Source organism: Stegodyphus dumicola, chromosome 1, assembly GCF_044657685.1.
Source record: "Stegodyphus dumicola isolate Sdum_Otavi_A_Nest chromosome 1, ASM4465768v1".
Classification (NCBI taxonomy): Eukaryota; Metazoa; Arthropoda; class Arachnida; order Araneae; family Eresidae; genus Stegodyphus; species Stegodyphus dumicola.
In genome coordinates, this window is record NC_140768.1 from 16,523,349 (window position 1) to 16,549,087 (window position 25,739).

The 25,739-nt window shown below is 34.6% G+C and overlaps 1 non-coding gene across 1 annotated transcript; it reads right to left on the minus strand.

Moving 5' to 3' along the window:
* Nucleotides 1–24,745: 24,745 nt before the first annotated feature.
* On the minus strand, nucleotides 24,746–24,818 carry TRNAM-CAU (transfer RNA methionine (anticodon CAU)). The gene has a single exon. It is a non-coding gene; the product is annotated as a tRNA-Met (tRNA).
* Nucleotides 24,819–25,739: the final 921 nt, after the last annotated feature.

The window sequence follows — 25,739 nt, forward strand, 5'->3', positions numbered from 1 at the left end:
GATTTATATATATTTATTTATATATATACTAAAACTAAATCAACAGTTTATAATTATACAGGGTGCGACAGGAAACTTCCTTATTTGAAACGCGCGCCATCTGGCGACACTCATTGAAAAGAGCGGTATCTAAACTTTTATGTCATGTAGGTTTAGTACCAATCATGTAGTAGACGAAAGAGGAGCGCGCGTTGTCCGTGGAGTCGTACTTTTCAACGTTCTGTATTTTCATATATATAAATTGGCAACGTAATCCACGCAATTTTGTTCACGAAAAAATGCATGCGAAGCCATTTTTGACAATATGCCTCATGATGCCCTTGTGTTCCTTAGCAATGAGGCTCATTTTCATCTTTCCGGTTGCAGCATGCATTAAGCAAAACATGCGATAATGGAGTGGAACGAATCCCGAATTTCATGAGCAGCCCCTTCATACAGAACATGTGACTAATTGGTGTGCATTGTACAAAATAGGCATCATTGGGACATGATTTTTTGGAGAACATTTCCCTGGACGCCTTACCTCCTTACGAGGCGATTGTCAGTGGCCAGCGCCCTCGCCTGGTTTTGCCCCGTGGGATTTCTTTTTTTTTGGGGGGGGGGAATCTGAAATCTCTAACGTCCAAAGATCCTGGCTCAACTGAAGAGCAATATTCAAGCTGCTATCGACAACACACCCGTTGATATGCTGGTCAAAGTGGAAAGAAGCTTGAAAAGTGTTGGTGTATTTAATTATGGCAAAGCACACTAGGGCTATCTGCTTAAGGGGAGGGATGCCTTCGTGGAGGACTTTCTGAGGGACACTGGCTCGTATACACGTTACACAGGGAGAAAAGCACGAAAACCCCCATGCAGCCAGCCCGTTCGCGGGATTCGAACCTCGGACCGAACTACCAGTGTTCAGCGACTTTACGCCCGGCCGCTGGTGGGCACAGAAACTTCGAAACTCGACTATCTCAATGCATTGACCAGAACGGAGACCACCCGTAAAATAAAAATAAAATTAAAAAAAACTTTACGTGTCTCTCTATAACTTGGAAAAAAATTAAACTGATATCGCTTATACTATTTCTGTCATTCATTTTAAAAATAAGGTAGTTTCCCTGCCACACCCTGTATAACAAAATAACTTTGCTATTTTTAGTTACATAGTAAATATTGTTGCGTGCGTATGTGTTCGTAATAGATTGAATGCACAAGTCAGATAATAGGTTAATAAAAATTCATTTTTTTATTAAAAAAATATTTCAGAACTCTAGAATTTTCCACAGAAATATTCGCACAAGTGTTCACAGTATAAGCACTAGTTACACGTCAAACTATTTAAAACGTTAAACACAACGCAATGCAAAGTGCATTTAAAGAGAAAGCTAACTCCGATATCTCAATTCACGCGAAACTAAACAGCTCGCAGCAACAGTAACTGTGCGCAGATGCTGTCTCTTCGACCTTAAATAGTTTTCAACCGGCCGAGAGATATTTATAGTACTCTCTGCTTTTCGAAATTACTGGACAGTAATACGAAGATGTAATTACGTTTGCAGCTAATATAGTGTTCAATTTCAATACATATCACCGAGAAACCCATTTTCTCAATGTTAAATGCACGTCCCCTTGTACTCTTTCTTTTCCAGCAAAGCTTTCTCTTAAAATTTGTTTCGCGCTACATTACGCGGAAAAAGACAACAATTTTACTTATAATTCTACTAAACTTACTACCTAAGTACAATATTCGTAACACTGCCCCCTTCCCAAGGACTGCACGTTCCCTTACAACTAAAACATCAATGCAATAATAAACATTAAAGTACAATAACAAGCAACATAATTAATTAAACCATATCAAATACAAAATCAATAAATAAGTGCACAAATTTGCAAATTTAGAAACAAATTGGACCATGGTCTTATACTACAGTCATGTCCATAAATTAAGGATAATGCAAAATCAGGCAAAGGAAGGGTTAGAAGCAAAACAAATTTGACTTATTTGTAAAGCTTATTTATTAAACAAAAGGTAAAGAGCAAAAAAACATGCTATATGTTTGATATAATTAAAAAAAAAAATTAGCCATTTTTTTCTCCCTGGAGCAAATTACAAAAAAAAAAACCTATTTACAAAAAACTGATATTACACGGTTGGTATGATTGTTAATACATTGTAAGTCTCCCAGACGATGCAATACAGTCCGTACAACGCCTAGGCATGCTGAGTATCAAATTATCGATCTGATCTTGGGGGATATTACACCACTCAAAAATCAATGCTCTCCGAAGTTCCGGTAGACATGTAGGAGGACGTTGACGGGCTGCAACTCGCCGACCAAGCATGTCCCACACGTGCTCTAGTGGATTCGAGTCCGGTGAGAATGCTGGCCGGTCCATACGGGTGATATCCTCCGACTGAAGGCATTCGCTTACGATGTTTGCACGCTGAGGACGGGCGTTGTCATCCATAAACACAAATTGTGCGCCCATGGCGCCCCGAAACAAACGTACATGTTGTTGCAGAATGATGTCCCGATAGATTTGGCTTGGCATGGTTCCAATTTTTCACAGGCAGGTCAGTTCTGGAACCCAGAATAATTCCACCGCAAACGAGCACTCCTGCACCACCGTAATGGTGTCGTTCAATGATGTTTTCTTGGTGGTGACGGGTACCTGGAGCTCTCCATATGAAAGTCCGGCGAGAATCAGACTGCAAGCTAAACCTGGACTCGTCGGGAAACATCACACAAGCCCACTGTTGCGGTGTCCACAATGCATGCTCTCTACTCCAGGCTAACCGCAGGCGACAGTGAGTTGCAGTAAGTGGAACGCGTCTGACAGGTCTACGAGCATATAAACCAATCTGCCCTAAGCGTCTGTACACTGTCTGCCTTGAAATTGTCGTACCAGGGGCTGAAGAGAGCTGACGAGACAGGTCTGAGGCTGTGCTCCGCCTGTTTCTTTTCCCAGTAAATGCCAAATACCGGTCCTCATTCGGCGTTGTAACTCTGTGGCGACCTGTGCTGTAACGTCTACTCACATTACCATCATCTTGAAATCGTTGCCAAAGCCTGGAGATGACACTCTGGGCAATTCCAAGTTCGTCTGATACTTGCAGTTGGGTACGCCCACATTCCAGACGCCCGATAATTCTACCACGTAAAAAATCATCCAAATGCGTCCTTTGTGTCATAACTATTCGGGTATTGCACTGAAAAGCTTATGAAGCGCCTGCGAACAATTTTACTTCTTTGCCTGTATTCCTTATATATCACTCTCTTACACTCTCGCTATTGTGACGTACCATCGGTGTCATCTGGTTACTTCCTGAAATTTGCATATGATTCCTGAAGATGTGTGTAGTGATTTTACAGGTGATATATTTATTTTAGAGTTCGATTTCCGCGTGACTCCGAATTATCCTTAATTTATGGACATGAGTGTATTTACATAACATTACGTTCTGTGACCATAGTAAGGAGCCAATCTGTCTTAATGAACGACTTCAGGCTTAGAATTCGTAGACTTATGGATCCGAACAAATATATTTTATATAGTTTTGACTGTTATAACGTGTATCTCCGGTCCGATCCGGATAAGGTCCGGATTTCAAATCCCGGTGAAGGCCTTGTGTCACGTTCTTGCGTCTGTATAACCCAATGCCTCTACAAACAAACTAACGCAAATTCCTAAAGCATTACGACAAAGATGGTTTTTGCTAAATAAGTCTCTTATAAAGAATATGAATGAATATATTGCTAATTTATTTACTTGAGGAAGCTACATTCAAATCATATTTACGTTACACAAGAGTTTAGTTTAATTTACGAGTATGTTGCAACCCTTCTGGCCGATAATAACCAGCCTTATGGTTAACGCAGCACACCCGACACAGACAAACAAAAATACAGTTAAAAGATAAAAACAAAAGATTAAAATACAGATTATTGTGTATCTTTAAAAATACACACACACAATACAAAATAAGGAAAATCATAATAAGGAAAACAAGCATAATCAGTTAGAAAACAAAAAATAGTAAGACGACACATAAACTCGTAAACGAAAGAAAAACTAAAATATTTAATGTCCTATTCCTATGATAGTCTTGCTTTCATTCACAATCCTCATAATTTCTGTTCGAAAGCTATTCAAGAATTTTATTTTTTCAATTACATTCTGTTCATTTATTTTTCCAAATCTTGTCGTCACACTCTCACGTTACAGAAGAGTATATGGTAACGTTTTCTTACATTACTCTTACAGGCATACAATTGAAAATGACTATGAGTGGACTTCGATGTAAATAGAGATCGAACAAAAGTTTTAATCTGTTTTTTAAATTCCTGCTACAGAGGCTGTTCACACATTTTTTTAGACGATGTATATTGTATTCACAAAAATAAATTACATAAAATCCTTGTGTTTTAAATGTTCTATTTGACATCCCTTATTCTGAACTATCTCTCGACACCGCAATTTCCAGGATAATAATGCCTTTTGAAGTGGCAGAAGAGGTATTCTATCCCATCCCTTCCGAACAGCTTTCCAGAGTCCTGTTAGGATTTTGGGACAACGTTTGGATAATGCAGTTTTTAAAATTCCCAAAGCACAAAAATCCATAGGTGACATCGAGAGATTTAGTAGTGATATCAGTGAAGGGTATGGCCTTGATACCAGTTTTTCGTTCCATTTCCTTTAGGAAATTTACAGTGGATTTTCATGTGTGACTGCTAGCTTTGTCCTGATGGAGTCTCACAGATGGATGGCACTGTGGGTAAAGCGATGGTATTTCATTCAGAAAAATATATTCCTGATAGTATTTGGAGTTAATGTTGACATTTTTTGCACTCTCTTTATTTTTAACTTGCCATTATAAGAAAAACCAGCAACAATCATGAATCCCTTAGAAAAACTTTCTTTCGATTCTTTGAACCATGTACTTAAATTTTTTCTCTCCTTTTATGATAATAAATGGCTCTTTTTTTTGTTACAATCATTTAAATACACCCATGCTTCATCTATTGTGACAATTGTTTTCCATATTTGTTTGGATAAGTGTTTCTCATATAGAATTCTGCAGCGTGTCCTGCGTCGAGCGATATGCTTTGGAAGAAGAGGATGCACATTGCGTTTTTTCGCTTTCTTAAGATTTAAATCAACGTTTATCATTTTGTTTACAGTGGACACAGAGCATTTTAATGATTTTGCAACTGTCCTTTGACTATGGGGATTTTCTTTTAACAATAAACAATGTCCCTTTGCAATAGTGGAAGATGTCCGCTTTTTTTTTGGATAGTTGTTTGGAATTTTTGTCCCACTTGAGGCTCCAATTTAACTTTTTTTTCCTTTCTCGTTAATGATATTACCTATCGACGCTTTAGATATCACAAAACTATGACTCTCACTTCGTTTTTGGATAACGGAGTATGCATATTTGTCTTCGGAAAGAGCGTAAATGTAGCCTTCGAACCACTGCTTTGTTAAATTCGCCATTTTGAATAACAAGAAAACTTTCAAGCCACAGACGATAATTTTGACTTTTAAAAACATAGTACAATTGCAATTACTTCTTTTGCAGCAAACGATTTTTTATTAGCGCTTACCAAAATCGTCTAAAAAAGGTGCGAACAGCCTCTGTATTAGCTCACACTCTCCCTATATCTTGTTCAAATTTTCAGTCGTTAAGAAAATATTTTTTATTCATCCACTCAAGTTCACATACATTGTTTTAAACTTGTAGTGGATGACACTTGATGTTAATGCACTTTTTTCACATATTAAAATAAAAAAAATAATTTAAGTCAATTCCTACTTAGGTCAACAAAGAAAAATTTGAGTTACTTTTCATTAACATTTTTTCGTTTCTAATTATGAAGCTGATTGTGGTGTCTAATGTCTCATTCTATCCAACTCTTGTAATGGCTTCAGTACTGCAAGGAACCTCTCTAGTGTGTTTCGAGCAATCCAGGTCTTCAATCATATTCCATCTATAACGAAAAAAATGTTAATAATGAAACGAAATAATGTTAATGTGAAACGAAAAAATTTTAATAATGTAGTAAAAAGTAACTAAAATAAAATTTTTCTTTGTTGTTCTTAAGTAGGAATTGACTATAATTTTTTTTATATTACTTGTTACATTTATAGCAGCATCTAAATAAACAAAGATGTCAGTGATTTAAGTTCACTCAAATCTCATTTCTTTTCAAGTTATCAGATTATTGAAAACCTAGGAAATTAAAAGAAGTTTCATAAGAGGTAACGTTACTGATTATACAGAATGATTGCTTGAATTAAGAGTGTTATACCAGGACTACTTGGCGGTTAATCTTTGGATTATGGTAATTTGGCGATTTTTTGGCGAAAATTTGGCGGCTAACCCTGCTACAGCAACCTGCTAGTTTTGTTTTGGACGCCATTTTATTTTCACGAAGTAAAGGCATTTTTTTTTTTTTTTACTCAACATTTTTTTCCAACAATCTGCTAGCCGAATTACGCTTATGCTAGAACTTTTATTGAACAAAAGTGCTTAATCAAGACGAAGATTAGGTGCGAAATTGGGAGACAGTGCAGAATTGCCCACTGCTTACCGCGTTTTTAAGAATTGCACGTACACGGTATCCATGAAAATGTCGACCAATTTTCACTTAAAAAAACATCCCAGAATTGCACAAAAATGGCATTGCGCACACTTTTGACTTTATCCATGCGCACTGCTAAAGTCCTAGCTAGTAACCTTTATCGCCTTACCAAAATGTCGCCAAACTCCCTGTTACCATATTCCAAAGATTAGCCCTACTTGGCTTATATGCGGGTTTAGGTAACAGCCGTACGGTTTCTGACAGCAAATTATAGTGAGCTGCGTTGTAACAGATGCAAGTGAAGTATTTAAATAATTTTTAAACTAACAATAATCTAAGAATTGATGAACTGAACTTTTAAGTTTTCTTGTAACTGACTGTTTTGAATTTCAAGATTACCCGCCATGTGTATCGTGAAATATCAAAAATCTTTACCGCATTTCCAGCTTTGACGTCATCCACAACGCCAGGAAATTAAGAAGTTCAAAGAACCCATACCGGAAGACTATTGATTGTTCTGTCACATACGGAACAATTACAGAGTATATTGAATTATTCGATACCGAATTGTTTCGAAACCATTCGAATTGTTTCGAACGCATGCCGATTTAAAGCAGAAGTTTGTTTTTTCATCTTATGATCAGATTTATTTCCTATTTTCTTAATGCATTAGTTTTAAAGACTATAAAAGTAACATTTAAAAAGAATCAAAAAGACGACTGGAAATTGAATGTAAGGATGTAAAAACTGAAGCTCATATATTTGAAATATGTCATTTTTTAAACAGTATAGATTTTTCAATCTGTCATAATTTTAATAATTTTTGGTTTTATGTATATGTTACGATGAAACACCGAAATCTGGAGAATGTCGACTTTCACCGGTGAATGTCAACATTCACATAGTCGCTTGGTGTACGTCAGAAATATTTTCCAAATACTCTTATTTCTGACCTACACCGGTGAATGACGACATTCACCATGCACTAATGGTGAATGTTGAACATATAAGAATATTATATTTCCCTCTCCGTAATTCATTCACGAAAAAACGCACTTGAGACTCAGAATAAGAACTTAAGAACATAAGAACTTAAAACACACAGTACATTCAAAATGAGAAAGGAAAATAATAGAAGTTATAAACTTACCAAATTATGTGATTCAAATCTTATTTATTGCAACAACTTAAACTATTATGACACTTTGAATTGCACAAGAGGCACTTGCTTTTACAACTGCATTTATTTGTGGAACACTTCCTTTTGGAATGGCTGCGTGTACATATACTCCTTTCCTTTCGACCTACACCAGAGCATATCTGTGATTGTCGACATACACCGGTGAGGGTCCGAATGTACAAGAATGTAAAGAAATATTCGATCTTTCACCGACGTATTTGGTGAATGTTGACATTCTCCGGTGAAAGTCGACATTCTCCAATTTCGTCTTTCACGGTAACATATATATTTCTAGTTTAGATCAATTAATGGAATTAGTTTTTTCAAAAATAATTAATAAAATACATTTTTAGCATTCAGGAGATTATTGATGCTCATAATTTGACGTCAGCCAACCATGAATTTTAACAAGCTTTTACTTTGCAATGATATCTGAGTGTTTCCTTAAATGATCTTGGATGTGATTATGTCATCAGAACGGAAACAAACTGCCGCCCAACTGGTATAGCGGTTAGAGACGCTGACTGCCGTTCCGAAGGCCCCGGTTTCGAATCCCGAAGAAGGCATGGATGTTTGTAAATATATAGTGCGGCAAGGGGGCACTCTAAATATGCAGCGAGCCGAAAGTCCTCTTGAGAGGTTGATGATAGGGAATGGTGGGAGACCCTCGAACCCGTCTCCTCGTGATGCTCTCCATCAAAACTTGGGGCAGAATTAAACAAAGTCACACTGTCTATTACCTGTATGGTGCTCAAGCCTGTTGCTCAGGCGTCATGCTGCGCTCTTTGCCACAAGGAACTTTATGGGCTTGTGCTGAATGTAGGTCAGACAAGTGAACCTGAGTCAACAGCAAGAACAACAACGGAAACAATCTTTCGTGCTTATGCTTTCCCTTACCAGCGACTTAAAGTTGCTGAACAGTGATAGTTCTGTCCGAGGTCCGAATGTCGCAAACGTGCTGGCTGTATGGGCTGTATGGTTTTCCGTATGTGTAACGTATATACGAGCCAGTTTCATTTATGTTCCGGATAATATAAAGTTACTATTTGAATTATACATGCTGTTCGCTCAATAAAACATTGCAAATTTCAGCAATGGCCAAGTGAGTCGCAAAATCGTTAATATAAGCCAGCTAATTTTATTCTACCAGAAGTGATCATAGGAATAAATTTTGAATTTTAATTGTTTGCCACGCGAAATTAATTATATGTGCCTTTAAAATACCCTTATTAATCCAGTAAGCATTTCTGACCCAAACCAAACATTTTCATTAATTTTTAAAGGTACACGTATAGACGGAGCGTACCTTTACCAGACAGAGAGATTTTACTACATTAGTCGTACTACATACGTAGTCTCACTACGTTCGTATGCACGTCAAGAGATGATGTACTGCAGTAAGACAACGTCAACTGCAGTCGGGGAATTCAGTGACTTCAGAAGAATATTTGCTTGACTGGTAGTTCCAAATTACAGCGAAAGGTTCCTGAAAAAGAGTGCATGAAGTTGAGTAGAAATCACGCAATCCAAACGTTGTTGGTAGGCATGTACCATTTTTACTTGAAGTTAGCAAATTAAAAGTAAGCATCATCTAAGACTAATTGCATCTGCAAAACAATTTTTTTATGAATAATGATTACATATGTTAATAACTTGTTGTTGATATTGTCATTCATGGAAGAATGCTTGCCAGAGGTTCATGGAAGAATGCTTGCCAGAGGTTCATGGAAGAATGGTTGCCAGAACCTAAAGAATGATTGCCAGAGGTTCATGGAAGAATGCTTGCCAGAGGTTCATGGAAGAATGCTTGCCAGAGGTTCATGGAAGAATAGTTGCCAGAGCTTAAAGAATGGTTGCCAGAGGTTCATGGAAGAATAGTTGCCAGAGCCTAAAGAATGGTTGCCAGAGGTTCATGGAAGAATGGTTACCAGAGGTTCATGAAAGAATGGTTGCCAGAGCCTAAAGAATGGTTGCCAGAGGTTCATGGAAGAATGGTTGCCAGAGGTTCATGGAAGAATAGTTGCCAGAGCCTAAAGAATGGTTGCCAGAGGTTCATGGAAGAATGGTTGCCAGAGGTTCATGGAAGAATGGTTACCAGAGGTTGGGCTTCTACTTCCACTCCAGTTTTGAGGGAGAGCAAACCGGAGGGGTGTCCGACGAGAGTCTTTCACCCTCTCCTCTTCCACTAACCCACACGAGAGGACATTCTGCTCGTCACATATTTAGAGTGGCCCATGCCGCAAAGACACTATACATTTACAAACATCCATGCCTTCTCCTGAATTGGAACCCATGCCCTTCGGTACTGCAGTAGTTTCCTCTAACCACTATACCGACTGGGCGGCATATTAGTAATTTAATGATAAAAAATACATATATAACACATATTTAATTAAATGAATCAAATTCAATACATTTCTTTAGCATATGAAAATAAAATGTATTTTGCTAGTTTATAAGGTATTTCTCCCGCCTTCCTAGCATGCCTTCGTGGTGTAGTGGTCAGCTCGCTCGGCGTGTATTCGAGAGGACCGTTGTTCGGGTCCCGGCGAAGGCATTGCTCATTTTTCACATCCCCTGCCTCGAAATAACCTAATGTCTCTACAAGTTTTATATATTGTTTGGAATGTTACCATTTGAGCCAGAAAGTATTAGGAGAAATATTCGGATACATGGAGAAAAGGAAACGAAGGGCTGAAATCCATTGATGTGGAAATTATTATGTATTCCAAAACGCCAACCGCCATTTATTAAAAATAATACGCATTCTATTATAACCGTTTACTCAGTAAATATATGACGGCATACGGCAGAAATGCATTAGCCATCAATCAAATATTATTATCCTTGATAATGAATGCTAATCCATCATTTTCATTCCATTAAGGATATGAATTAATTTATCTACAGGGGATTTAAATGTATTTTTAAAGTGAATTAGTATTCCTAATATTGTCTACGTACTGCATAATCCAGAAGGTCATTGAGGCAATTATCGTTATCCTCACACCGAAGGGATTAGATTTAAAAAAAATTAATTAAAATTATAGTTTGTAAAATATTTCCTTTTTCCGGACTTAATACAATTATGAGTTTCAACAATAATTAGAATTCCTTCTGCACTTAGGAAGTCTTTCAACTGAAAATGTTAAACATTATCCTGGGAAATAATCAGCAATTTCAACAAATTCATAATAATCTGATTCTGAAATAGAATGAACTTCGCTTATCTTCTAAGGTACATGGTGGTCATAATTAAAGTTCCACTTTGAAACAGTCGTAAAAGGAAAACTACCGGACCAAATGTTATCAACTTGGGAATCGTGTGAAGGAGGTTATGGGAATTTATTAACCGCCGGAAAAAAAAAGAGTTCAAAAACTCACCTCCAGGGGGAAAATGGCACTGTATGTGATATTGGTAAATGAAATAAGACATGAAAACATCGGTTTTAAATGTGTTTAATCGTTTCCGAAACGTGTTACAAAGCATGTTCAATGCAGCGTCCAGCATTTTCTGAAAGAAAGTTAAATCCTGTTACTGCATTCTCAATAGCAGCTCTTAGCATATCAGGAGGAATGTTACGGACATGTCAGTGTATCACATTTTTCATTTTTGCTAGATTGTTTAGATTATCACCATAAACATAGCTTTTGTGATAACCCCATAGTCAAAAGTCACAGAGATTGAGGTCTGGTGGGAAGTGGGGAAGTGTCGGCCTATAAGACGTTCATTCGTGAAATATTGCCTAAGTAACTGTGCGACACATGTGAGGTGGGGCCTAGCCCTGCATAAAAATCGTAGTATCTAAAATACCACGTTACTGCAGTTCATGTATCACGAAACATTTTAACATTGATTCTAAGCGAGCTGCAATCACAGTGGTCCAGCTGTCGACTTTTCTTCAGAGAAAAATGGTTCAGTTATGAAACTAGCTGTCATTCCACACCAAACGGTGTGGAATGACTGCTATGCAATCGAATGCAGTAGGAGAATGCAATGGAACTAGGTAGATAACATGAGGGATTTCTTTGGCCCAAATCGATTAAAAGCGTTTTGAATCAGTATCTTCATGTTTTAGTGCCGAATTCAGGCTTCAAAAATTACAAATTAGCGATCTGTAAGAAAATGATTTCCAGATTGTACGCACTTGTGCGAGTGATTTGCGATGTCTCATTTTCTAATCGCTAATTCGTGGTTTTCATTGACGAATTTTTCCCTTACACGGATGGCGCACTCGACTTTTATCGAATTTAACACCTTTAAAGGGTTATTTGCTTACTTCAAAGTTTCTTAAGGATATACAACATATTAAACCCGTGTAACAAAAGGTTAAGTTAGATTCCGACCCATATTTCGTTTAATAATATTGCATACAGCGTCATTTCCCCCCCCCCGGTGGTGAGGTTTCGAACTTTCTTTTTTTTTTTGCGGAAAATAAATACCCATAACCTCCTTTACACGGTTACCAAGTTTGATAACATTTGATCCAGTAGTTTTCCTTTTATGACCGTTTCAAAGTAGTTTTCCTTCTATGACCTTCTAAGCATGCCTTCGTAGTGTAGCGGTCAGCACGCTGGGCGCGTACTCCAGAGATCCGTGGTTCGATTCCAGGCGAAGGCGTTGCTCATTTTTCAGGACTCCTGCTTCCAAAAAAAAATACCTAATGTCTCTACAATTTCATATTTAAAATATGTGCTTAAATTAAAATCAATAATTGCACCTCCAGCGGGAGTATCTTACATTAGATGATTAAATACATTTTCCACGTATAATTTAATCGCATTTTGTCAATCATCATAAATGAAACTATAGTAATTATTAGATTGTGATAGTGACAGCTAATGCTGTAATAATGTCATTCAAATGTTTGCTAAGCAACATTAAGGAGTTGGCCCAGCATGTCCCATGAATGCGTTGAGTGCTCACTTGTATATATATATACTCCATCTGTTACTTAGCTCGGTGAGCTCATTTCCTTTTACCGTTATATGTTGCTAAATTCTGCATTTTTTTGCTTTAAAAATGATTGAATTATGTTGTTCTTATGTTCCTTTTAAGATTTTTGTGCCGTTAGTCAATCTGCACGCGATAGTTGTAGAATTATAAACAATTTAAAAGTTGTTAAAGTCCAACTAAGCCTAAGCAGCCATATTTGTTTAGATTTGAAACTTGGCAGAATAGGGAATTAAGACAGTTTCTGCACCTTCAGTGTCTTTTTGTCGAATGGGACCAAAATTAAACTTTCATTTTTGTGCAACGGAAAATCTGTCTTGTGGCGTGCTTTCCGAATGACTTGTTTTTGCGTAGAAACACAAATTTTAATTGTAAAAAATTGTAGTTGATTATTTTAACTGCATTTGGTTCTTTTTTTTTTCTATATTTTTCAATTTTTAATGAAGATATTTTGAGGTATTAAGCATTTTTGTCTTACGTGAAGTGAGATTTGAATCAATTGAATGAGAAATATATCTCTAGGAAGAATATCTCCAGGAGAAATATAACTAAATATTCGAGGAAATAAGTGTTTCGAATTAGCAGCAAATACTGTCGTCAATCTGTCTAGCACAGAGGAAAATGTTTACGAGTAGCGCATGCGCAATATGTAAGCGACGCTGATTCATCTGTGAAAAACTGTTTCTTTATTATTTGTTTAATTTTTTTAATACATCGTTTTAATTTTATTATATGAATTGAATAGAACACGTGGCAACGATTAGATAATTCTTCAGATACTGTAATTTTTATGCATTCTAAGTTATAATATGAATGAGATGTAACTCTGTTAAGAAAACCTAGTGACAGAGTGTCGCTATGGTACATATATACAGTGAATTTTAAAGAATGCATTTATTCTCTTGTGGATTATGCACTATCGACAAAGTACATTAAATTCAATTCAATAAGTTTAAATGAAATGCAAGAAAAAATGCGTATAATTTATAATTCCGTTCCGTTAATTACGGATTAAAAATCTGATGTGTACACCACATGACTTCCTTGTACCGAATACTAAATTATACGCATTTTTTCTGGCATTACATTTAAACTTATTGGATTGAATTAAATCTATTTCGCCGAAAGCGCATAAACCAAAATAGAATAAATGCATTCTTTAAAATTTCACTCTAGTATTTGTTTACCATAGCGACACTCTGGCTCTAAATTCACTTAACAGTATTATATTTTGTTCATATTATAACTCATAATGCACAAAATTTATATCATATAAAGAACAGAATTATCTAATCGTTGCCACATGTTCTGTTCAAATACTATAATAAATAATAATGCTAGAATGATGTATAAACGGAATTAAGCAAATAAAATAAAAAGGAGACAGTTTTTCACGGACGATTGAGTATTTCTCATTCAATTAATTCAGTTCTCACATCGTGACAAGGCAAAAATGCATAAAAACTCAAAATATCTATATTAAAAATTACGAAGTAAATCTTAATCACTTATTTCCTCGAAAAAATTCCAGAAAGGATAAAGCATGATTTAATTGGCAATAATAAATGAAGGCGTTATCTTTGTTGTTGCGAAGCTAAGTTTCTCTAGAATGGCAACAAATGCACTAGTCTGCTGTTTCAAATGTAAACAATCAATGGCCGCCATAAAAAAAGGCTTAGCGGCACTTAAACAACTTTAAAATTGTTGATAATTCTAAAAGTATTGCATACAGATTTACTACACGCATAAAAACCTTAACCGGAAGATAAAAACAACATAATCATTTTTAAAGCAAAAAATGTACAATTTACAAACATATAAGAGTAAAGAAACTGAGATCACTGAGCCGGGTAACAGAGTGGATATATATCTAAATATATTTATATACGTTTGGTGCGGCCGATTGCAACCAAAATACGAGGTGCACATCTACACGTTATAGCAGTCCTATATACAAAATTTCAACGTTCTGAGGCTACTCGTTTTTGAGTTATGCGAGATACGTACGTACGTACGCACGTACGTACATACGTTCGTACAGACGCCACGAAAAGTTCTCTTCAGAATTAATTTTAAAGCAGTTTTTTAATTTTTTGGGAGGAAACGAGTCTTTTATTCTGTCCTTACGTACAGATATCACGCAAAAACATCGTTAAATTGCATTCGATAGCGGTCGAAATGGATATTTTCGTTGAAATATGCTGCCTGAAACTTTTCGCGATTACAATACTTCCTTTTTACTTCGTACAAGGAAGTAAAAATAGATTTAAAATGGATTCAGAAGAGATTTTTTTCGGACACGTCTGTACGTACGTAAGTATATATCTCGCATAACGGAAAATCTATAGGCATCAAAACGTTGAAATTTTGTATATGAGATAGCTATGACATGTAGTTTTGCACATCCCTTTTTGGTTGCAATGGGGCTCACCAAAAAGTATATAAATAAAACCCATCCTGCGCTATAGCTGCGGGACTGAACTTAAAGCATCTAAAGTTAAAATAAAACTAGTATCAAATTAAAAGAATTTGAAAAAATAGAACATACTCGACAAATAGTAATGCGAAAAGAAAAACTATGCAAATTATAAAAATATAAAAATTAATTTTCTTTTCTGAAGCTCCAATTCAGAACTCATCAGTGGAAAATGTTCATAAAAGTTTCATAATTTCTATTAAAATGTTTCGAAAACATGCTTCGTTCTCTTGATCATATTGTTGAGGAATTGCCTTGGTCTGATTCCAATTTTATTTTAACTTTAGATGCTTTAAGTTTAACATGAAAAACCGAAATTGGAGAATATCAACATTCAACGGAGAATGTCAACATTTATTAAATACGTCAGTGAAAGATCGAATATTGCATTACTTTCTTGTACATTCGGGCCCTCACCGGTGTATGTCGACAATCACAGATATGCTCTAGTGTAGGTCGAAAAGAGAGGAGTATATGTACACGCTGTCATTGCAAAAGGAAGTGTTCCACAAATAAATGCAGTCGTAAAAGCAAGGGCCTCTTGTGCAATTCAAAGTGTCATAATAGTTTAAGTTGTTGCAATAAATAAGATTTTGAATCACATAATTTAGCAAGTTTTTAACTTCTGTTATTTTCCTTTCTCATTTTGAATGTACTGTGTGTTTTAAGTTCTTACGTTCTTACGTTCGCTTAAGTTCTTATTTGAAGTCTCAAGTGCGTTTTTTCGCGACTGAATTACGGTGAAGGAAATATAATATTCTTATATGTTCAACATTCACCGTTAGTACACGGTGATTGTCGACATTGACCGGTGTAAGTCAGAAATAAGAGTATTTGCAAAATATTTCGGACATACACCAAGCGACTATGTGAATGTCGATATTCACCGCTGAAAGTCTAGATTCCCCAGATTTCTGTGTTTCACCTTAACATAAGAGATTGGGTTTCAAAAAATGCTTTGAAATTCATCGAGTAACTGTAAGTTCAAAATCGAAAGTGTTCGGAATCAAAGTCAGTGTCGCCAACGTAGTGAAATATGGTTAATCGTTTTTGCTCGCTTCGAATATTCACAATGTTTATGCATCTCCGATCATCGCGTAGAAAGAAAATTAAACATCCAAAGTGCTTTGAAGGTCATCAACTTCATCAGTGAAATATGAAATGCAAAATAGTATTTTGTGCTCTCTTGCATGTTCAGTGCTTTATTTGGCTAATTCTTCATATTCAAAAAATGCAATAGAAGTCATGAAATGTGATCGGGAAATGATATTAAGATCCAAATTGAGTTTATTTCGTTTCGGAAAAGAAAAAAAAAAGTTGCATTTTTAAGTTATTGTTTTATGATTTATTAATGGTAATATTTTGCTTAAATCCTATTGATATCAAAGTTAATAATTTAAAAATTTTTTTATTTATTTAAAATGTAGTTTTGCATTTCTGAATTGGAAAATAAAAATTATTGAATTTGATAAAAATTAGGTAAAGAATTTGAAGGTTTGACTTAGGGAAGGTTCCTAATGTGAATAAGATTTTTGTACTATTGTTTAAATTTCTTTGAATTTATATTTTTTAATTTTTACTGTATGTTAAGAATGAAATTATTGTTTGAACGTTTTGAGTTGTAGGAATTTCTTTAATATTTTTATGACAAACGTTGAAGGCTCTCACCTTATGAAAAAATACATTTTTTTTTAATCTAAGTATTTTTATTTTTTCATAAAATGGAGTGTGTTTTTAATATTCGTATTGAATGACAGCAGTTCGAAAAAGGCCAGTTGCCTCTACAGAAGGAACGGAGTCCTTTTCTACAGTAACTGCTAATTTGGCAAATCCTTTGGCCACTGGTGAAGAATATTAAACACCAGTTTGCTCAACTGATAAACCAATATGATGGAAATGCTAGTATTTAGAGAAAGTTGTGGAGTCTTCAAGTTTTGTAAAGAATAAGTAAATTTTAAAATGTCTTAATAATAGTGAAAAGTTCAAAATTTGTTGTATTTATGAATGATGTGTTACAAAATGTTTATATATTAGAATACCTTCCCTAAAAAACATAATTAAATAACACGAAAGTTGGAATCTTAATTTGTATTATAATAGAAATATTTTCATCAACAAAAATAGGAAACACTTTTATTTGAGCATGTACTTTGTGTAAATATTTACACTTTTACTGTGTAGAACTTTCGAGAACTTTACAAAATTTCATTGACATTCTTACCTCAGAACTTTAAAATATGCTATTGTTTAAAAATAATACAGTGGTAAAATTCATAATTCAATTCAAAATTTTATGACTGTCAATGAAATGTCAAAATATCGGTCAAGTTTTTGGCAATAATTTTTTGTTTAAAAAAAAAGAGTAAATATGTTTTGTATTTTCACAATTATAACTTTAACATTTTGCTGTTCTAATGCTTTTTCTTCCGCTCTGCTCACACAACCTTTCTTTTGAGGGGGATATGTAAGATATAACAAAATATGACAGTTGTTTCAAAATATAATTTATGATCTCAAAATTAACATTCTAAATTTGATGATCTACCCCTAAATTCATCTCTTCTCACAGGTTCCAGAGTTTTCTATCTAACGTAACGTTTTAATGCAGATACCTCTTGTCCAATCAAATTAATTCTAAACCAAAACTCTGAACTGAAACTTTCCCACTCCCAGCCTTCTTCCTATGAAAGTACTATAACCTTTCCCTTTTTCCGCATAGTTTTCCTGCTGGCAAGATGGTTTTAAATCCTGCTGCTGCTTACTTACTTAAGATGACGTTCTAATTCAAACTGCAATTTATGTATTCAAATATAATTAGGAAACATCTTGTCTGAAAAAGGATGATTTGATATGCGTGGAAAAAATAAAGATTGTGATTTTTCAAGACATATTGTGCTAAATTGCGTCATCATGCTTTCCACTCTGCCACCTACAAGCTACAAGCCACTGCGGTCTTCTCGGTCATCTACGCAGTATCGTAAGCTGTTGAGAGTTCCACTGCTTTCATCTACGCATTTTGGAATCATTACATATATATATATATCCTCTGTTGCCCTTCTCGGAGAGCTGATATTTTTTATTATGTATTGGCACACTGCTTATTATGTATTGGCACATTTTCTGCTTTAAAATGATTGAATTATGTTCTTATTATGTTCCAGTTAAGGTTTTTATGCCTTTAAATAACATGCGTGCAATAGTTGTAGAATTATCAACAATTTAAAAGTTGTTTAACCCTTTGCGACGCAGTGTGTCCGGTCTGGACACACGTAAAAATTTCCTTCTGTACGCACAGAAGAATAAAAGAGGATTTATAAGTTACTATAGGTTACTCTGAACCTTCTTTATTTATAGTAGATGGCAGCTCAACACAAACCAGTCCATATATTTTAGCCATGTTTAGTTTTTTAAGACCCTCATTTTTCAAAGAATTCTTCCAGATTTTTTTTTAGGGTATAAAAGAAATTGTTTGAAATGAAATTTCTATGTTTGTTTTTGGCTGTATGCTAATCTTCTTATTCTATCTTAGTTCTAAATTTTTACCTTGAAATCTTGCATAAAATCAAACTGTGAACCCTAGGTGTGCCCAGACCGTGCTCACCGATAATCTAGGACAACTGAGAGTCTGTATTCTTTGTTTCTCCGCATCTCATCGGTCAGTTCATTGACAACAATGCTCGCTTCAGCACTCTTTCCGAAGCTCTATTCACTCAATATGCCACTTTGTGCACTCCCACAGAATTAAAACGATAAGTGCTATCTTCACAAAATTTTAGTTGTGTACTTCTCTAAGCCTAATTAGACTGCCTAACTTTTTTTACTTCCTCTTTTTTTAATCAAAATTCCGACTTTAAAAGGTAGCGTGCCGGAAAGGGTTAAGTGCTACTAAGCCTAACGAAGCGCCTATTTGTTTACATTTGAAACTCTTAATAGACTAGTGAATTAAGTCAGTTTGGGCACCAACTTCAATGTCTTTTTGCCGAATGGGATCAAAAGTAAACTTTCGATTATGTGCACCAGAAGTTCTGTCTTCTTGCCCGCTGGCCGAATTGCTTGAAACTCTAATTTTAATTGTAACAATTGTTTTTACTGCATTTGAGTGTCTTATTAAAATGCAGAAAAAGCATTTTACAATTTTTAATGAAGTTGTGTTGAGTTTTATGTATTTTTGTCTTGCCGAGAAGTGAAAACTGAATTAATTGAATGATAACTATATCTATAATGAAATTCGAGGAAGTAAATTTATATTAACTGCAGCCAAAGTGTGTGTAATTTAGTAGGCCGTACTAGGAAGTCATGTGTGTGGTTTTCGCATCAGATTTTTTAATATTTTATATGTAATTTCGGTTTGTTATACATTTATTTCTGCATAAAATTTAAAGGAAAAAATCCTTCAGGTTTCTATAATAATAGTTGATACTTCTTTTTTTTAACATTATGTATATTTTGTCCTACATTAATAGAAATAAAATTACAGTTTAGAGCACCATTTTTGGTTTCCTTAATAATTTTCAATTCTTCTTATACACAGGATTAGTTTTAACAAGAAAATATACTACATTATTAAATGGTTTCGAAATTATACTATTGGGTAATGTTAAATGAATAAATTACTTCTCAATTAAACTTATTAAAGAACCATTAACTAGATCGCAATGAATATAAATTTTATCATTTCAGTTATATATATAAGTGATAAATTTACTTTCTATCTCTGCTTTATATTCTTCTGCTTTAAAACCAAATAGTTAATTTAAATTATTGTTTTCCAAATTAATTTTATGACGATCATCCACATGATGACATGATGTCATTATTTGTCTTGCTTCAACGGTACAAAATTTAACGGTTGGCATGTTTAGCTATTATTAGAGGATTTTCATTACGGAATTCTACAGCTAAGGATTTATTACTAAAAAGGTCTTATAATGTTTTCATTTACGCCACGAGTAGTATAATCTCCATCAGAAATAGTTATAAGTATAATTATATCATCATTAAATATGGTAAATTAAATTTTTATTTTCTTTTTCACTATGAAATTTTTTGTCCAATGGCAGATTGTGAACAATTACAAATGTAACCCAGTCCATTAATATATACAAAGCCAGATGTGGTGTTCTCTTTATTATGGAGGCACCTAATAGGTGGGCCACCATCGCCGCTCCTATGAAGGGGACAGACAGTTACAACCATGTCTTCTCCGAGATTCGAACCCAGACCCTTCGGCATCGCAGTCAGCTTCCCTGACCACTATATCAACTGGGCGGCTTCACCATGAAATTTCCTTAGATTATTTTCAATTTCAGAGTGCTAGTACATCGTACGGCAAAATCCTTTGACATTTCATGATATTTCAAATTTAAAGCTGTCATTTATGTGGAGCAAATTTTTCATTGCAGTCACTAGGTTAAGTAAATGAATATAAAATGTTTCCTGGAGATTTGGTTTTATTTCCTTCAGTATATATGTCAAGCAAAATAACATTTCATGGAGGTTTTACTGTTTTAGAAAATTTGAATTGTGTTGTAGAATTCCTCACTTTGTAATTCTAAGTAACTATCGGAAGAGAAGAATCAAGAATCTTAAGAACTGATAAGCGAATAATCGCTTACATCGCTTAAAGCGAATAATCGTGTGACAGGAAACAACAAGATGGAAGAGGAAAATAACCCTTTATTATTCCAACTAAAGTTTAACAAAACCTCCGTCTTGGAGTGTACAATGAAGCCGACACTTGGGCTTTAAACTTAAGAGACTAAGGATAATACTGAATTAATCTAAAGAGATATAGCCGATGTTATCAAAATTCTAACATAGTTGGCCCCTTAACATTAATAGACTGCGAAGCTATCAAGGGCCTAAAGTACGGCGAGCGTGATAATAGCTTTCGAGAGTAGCCTAAAAAAGGCGGACGCGTGCAGACAGAACACCGGGTATCTCTCTCTCTCTCTAAGACCGAAGAACTTCGCGGTTATATACCACTCTTCCTCATTAATTATTCAGACGTGATTCTAAAACTACGTTCTGGCCGGAAGTGGTAAGTTGAAGTTAAGAATCGACAGGAAAGGAACTTTGACTCAAAATTTAACTGTTAATAAAATTAACATAATTCTTACAGTGTCAAATTTCTTTTCCTAATGTGTTAATGTATTTTTCAATGTTTTCAGGAATTCGCTTACGTAAATCACTTCCGTTCGAAAGATATTCGAGTTTATTAAACAGCTGAGTTTATAAGGTATTTCTTCCGCAATCTTAGCATGCCTTCGTAGTGTAGTAGTCAGCACGCTGGGTGCGTAATCCAGAGGTCCGTGGTTCGATTCTCGGGGAAGGCATTGCTCATTTTTCATGCCTCCTGCTTCCCAAAACTAGCTAATGTCTCTGCAATCTCATATATAAAGTATGTGCTTAAAATAAAACCAATAATTGCACTCCAGAAGAAGTATCCCATATTAGACAATTAAATACATTTTCCGCGTATAAGGAAATCGCATTTTGTCAGTTCTCATAAATGAAACTATGGTAATTATTAGATTGTGATAGTGATTGTGATAGTGTGATAGTGATCTAGTAATACTAATTCAGAAGTCAAACAACAAAAATCAACGTTATATTTTCAAAATTTTCACAGGACTATTTTCGATGGTTTTACCGAACCACCATCCTGAGCTGCAAAAGCGCAAATGAACAAGATAGGAAATAATGATTAGATAAGAAAGCCTGGACAAGAGTAAGCAAGTGGCGCCATCTGTTTGTGAAACCAGAACGAAAACATAATTTCTTTAAAGGCCGAAGGCAAAAATGGATTGGAAGTAGGATCTTTAACTAGAACAGAAAGATTTTTTGGAATGGGAAATGCCTCTAGAAAATCCAGCTCTCCAATGGAAGATATTTTTTGAATAATTTTGGCAGCAGAAAAATTGAAAGTGTGATTTTCGGACCAACAATGTTGAGCAACAGAAGACTTCTGTGTTTCCTTTTTTCTAACAAATGCCTCATGTTTCTTGACGCGAAATTTTAAGGCTCTCTTAGTTTGGCCAATGTAAGTTAAACCATACTGGCAGGGAATTCTATAAATACCCCAGGAATTCATATCCGGAATGGGATCCTTGAGTATGGAACTCGGAATTTTATTGATGGAAGAATAAACCACCCGAAAGTTAGATTTCTGCAAAATATGTGCAACTTTATAGCTAATTGATGGAAAGATGGAGATGACAAGATAACTTTTATAATCTCCTAAGACAAGAGTGTGCCTTTTAGTGTGTTGAGATGAGAATTTTTTAACTGCTTGATTAATAATGTTGAGTAAAAAGCACCTGTCAATATCTATTGCTTTTAAATAATTTAGTTCTTCATCAAGGGATAGTTTAGAGAAGCAAACTTGAATAGCACGGAAAACTTAGGAGTAAAATGAAGCAAACTGACTTCTGAATTAAGAAAAAGTATTTTTACAATTTTTTGTGAGAAAAGTGCTAAATATAACTATACATAATAAAATATTCTACAAATTTTTTAACTGCTTGATTAATATTGCTGGGAGAACCTAGTAATAGTATCATTCAAATGTTTGCTAAGCAACATCGAGACGTTGGCCCAGTATGTCCAGCAGTTTAACAGATGTCAATTTGTTGATTGCAAATCGTGATATCAGTTTTAAGCTTATTACGTCAAATATTTTTTTTTTTTTTTTTTTTTTTTGTCCAAAGGGACAATTTACCCAGAAGGACTATTAATTTCGCGTTAACTATTATTTAAACTATTATTTTGCGTTGACTCACTACAAGCGCTATTTCACTTTTCAAATTGTTGCCACCTAATATTATCACCTTGTGTAATATTAAAAGAAATTAAATAATGAAGAATCTGCATAAATGTATGTATGTTTCTTGCATTGTAATAAAACAACGGTACCTAGAACCATCCATTTTGAATAACTTACGGCTCCACCCGAATATGGGTCTCCGGAAGCCCGAATTTGGAATTTGTTTCATTATCTAGCTGATATTTTGTAACACTTTAAAGAATTTTTCATCTGAAACAAACCTAAGAATTAAGATAAAATAAACGCCGAACAAGTACTAATTTAGAAGTCAAACAACAGAAATTAGAGTTATATTTGCAAGTTTTCACAGGGTTAGTTTCGATGGTTTTACTGAACCATCATCCTCAGCTGTCAAACTAAGCCACCCCTCGGACAGCCCTGATATAGCCTGAACCAACCTCTGAATATACGATGGCTATAGTCCTGAGAAGATTCATTATTTACCTTGCAGGCCGAAGCTCTCTAGACACAGACAGTTGTCTAGAAGCTTCTAGACATTTCAAATTTAAAGCTGTATGCAGTACTTATTTTTATTTTGTTTGCTTTGTTATATCATCATCATCATGTTTTCAGAATTATAGTTTTAAAATCATTCGGTAATTTAAATCCATATATTGTTAAGGGGTTTTTATCTAAACCCTTAGCTAAATGAAGTTCTTATAAATCTCGTTTTTAAGCGTTATTTGATACCAACTGGTTATTTTTTTCAAAATGGTTTATGAATGAATCATCATATTCTATTTCAGGATAATTTTTGCAGATTCTAAAGGAGGAAATGATATGTTCTCAAAAGCTTCTAGAATTTCTTTACTTATTATTTTCTTTTTGTATTTTTCCATTTGTTTCGTAAATGGTTTATAAATTTTTTTATAGACTTTTGAGTACGCAAGATCTTTATTTTTTCCCTAATCACTTTACTTAATTTTCATAAAATCAGTAATTTTTGCTAGAGTTTTTTTACCTCTCTCTACTTCTTTTGCATTCATTTATATAATTGAAAATATTTTTTTATTCGAGTAAAGCATTGTTCTTTTGTAAATAATAGTTTTTTCAATAAAAAATAAATTTACTGAAGGAATAAATGAAACCAATCCTTCTCGAAAATAACACTAGACCTAATGAGTTTATTGATCCGTATCAGCAACCTTATATATCTTTCAAAAACTTTCATTATCGGGCTAGCAAACAATAATAATAAAAAAAAAATCTTTCAGTAAATTTGATACATGATACATTTTTGAGCAATATATGTGTATGCAAAAGATTTAAATGAAACTAAATATTCTGAATTACAAGAGAAGAAAATCAAAAATATTTAAAGGTACAGCAAGAGAATATAATATTAAAAATAAGGAAAATAAAATCTTGTGCAAATATTTTTACAGGAATTAGTATTCTTTTTCACGTTTGAAAGAATTTATTGCAATAGGGGATTTAGATGCATTTTCAAAATTTAGTTATTTTAGATTGTAGAGACATTACATTATTTTTGAAGCAGGAGATATGAAGAATGACCAACGCCTCGACCCACGGACCTCTCGAATACGCGTCGATCATGCTGACCACTACACTACGAAGGCATGCTGGAGAAATATCTTATAACTTATTATAAGAAATCACAGTTAACAACAGTTTTAAGAATTACATTATCACTATTTAAAGTTTCATTATAGTCTTGGTATATTACCTTGTAGAGCTATTAGGTTATTTCGAAGCAGAAGACATGAAAAATGAGTAACGCCTTCGCCGGGACTCGAACCACGGACCTCTCGAATATGCATCGAGCGTGCTGACCACTACGCTACGAAGGCATGCTAAGAAGGCGGGGAGAAATACCTTATAAGATGATTGTTTAGATCCGAGTTTCCTAAACTGTGGGTCGCGACTCCAACTGGGGTCGCAGGGCCTGCATTAGGGGGTAGCAAAAAATTTTAGCAATTTTGATATTTCTTTAACTTATTATAATAAATTTACAATTGCCAAATATTTTTGTATAATGTATCTGAAAACAGATAAAGATAAGACAGTACAGACAGGAAGAAAAAAAAAATCTGAAATGTTTCAGATTTTAAATTACGTCCAAAGGGGCGTTTTTTAACATTTTGTGTGTTACCTTTTTTTATTAAATATCATGTTCCTCGCACTTAAACCCTAAGATCCAGTGCAACAGCAATATCGCAAAATAGTTTTAAAACGAGCATATGTTTAGAATTTCCGATACAGAGACTCACGCGCTGGAGATAAAAATGTTTTTTCTGCACAGCGTTGCCATTGCTTGCTTTGAAATCCTTGAGTTTGTTAATCAAAAATTCGTCAAAGTTTTAAAAAATAGGAAATCGATCATAAAACAAATTTCAAATTTCAAATTTGGTCTTCCACATGCTCATATTCGTTGGAGGATTATGTTATTCAAAATTCGATGACTCTATGTACCGTTGTTTTATCACAATACGAGAAATATACATACACTTATGCAGATTTTTCATTATTTAATTTCTTCAAATATAATGCAGGACTCTAACATTTTGTGGCAACAGTTTGAAAAGTGAACCGACATTTATGAGTCCGACGCAAAATGCCAAAACGAAACTAATAGTTCTTCGGGATTCAAATCCCTTTGGACTAAAAAACCGAAAACGTTTCGACGCATTTTTTTTTTTTATAACAGAAACGCAAACTTAACTTTGAAAATTAAAATTAATGACCAAAAACTGCAATAGTATCTTAGGGTT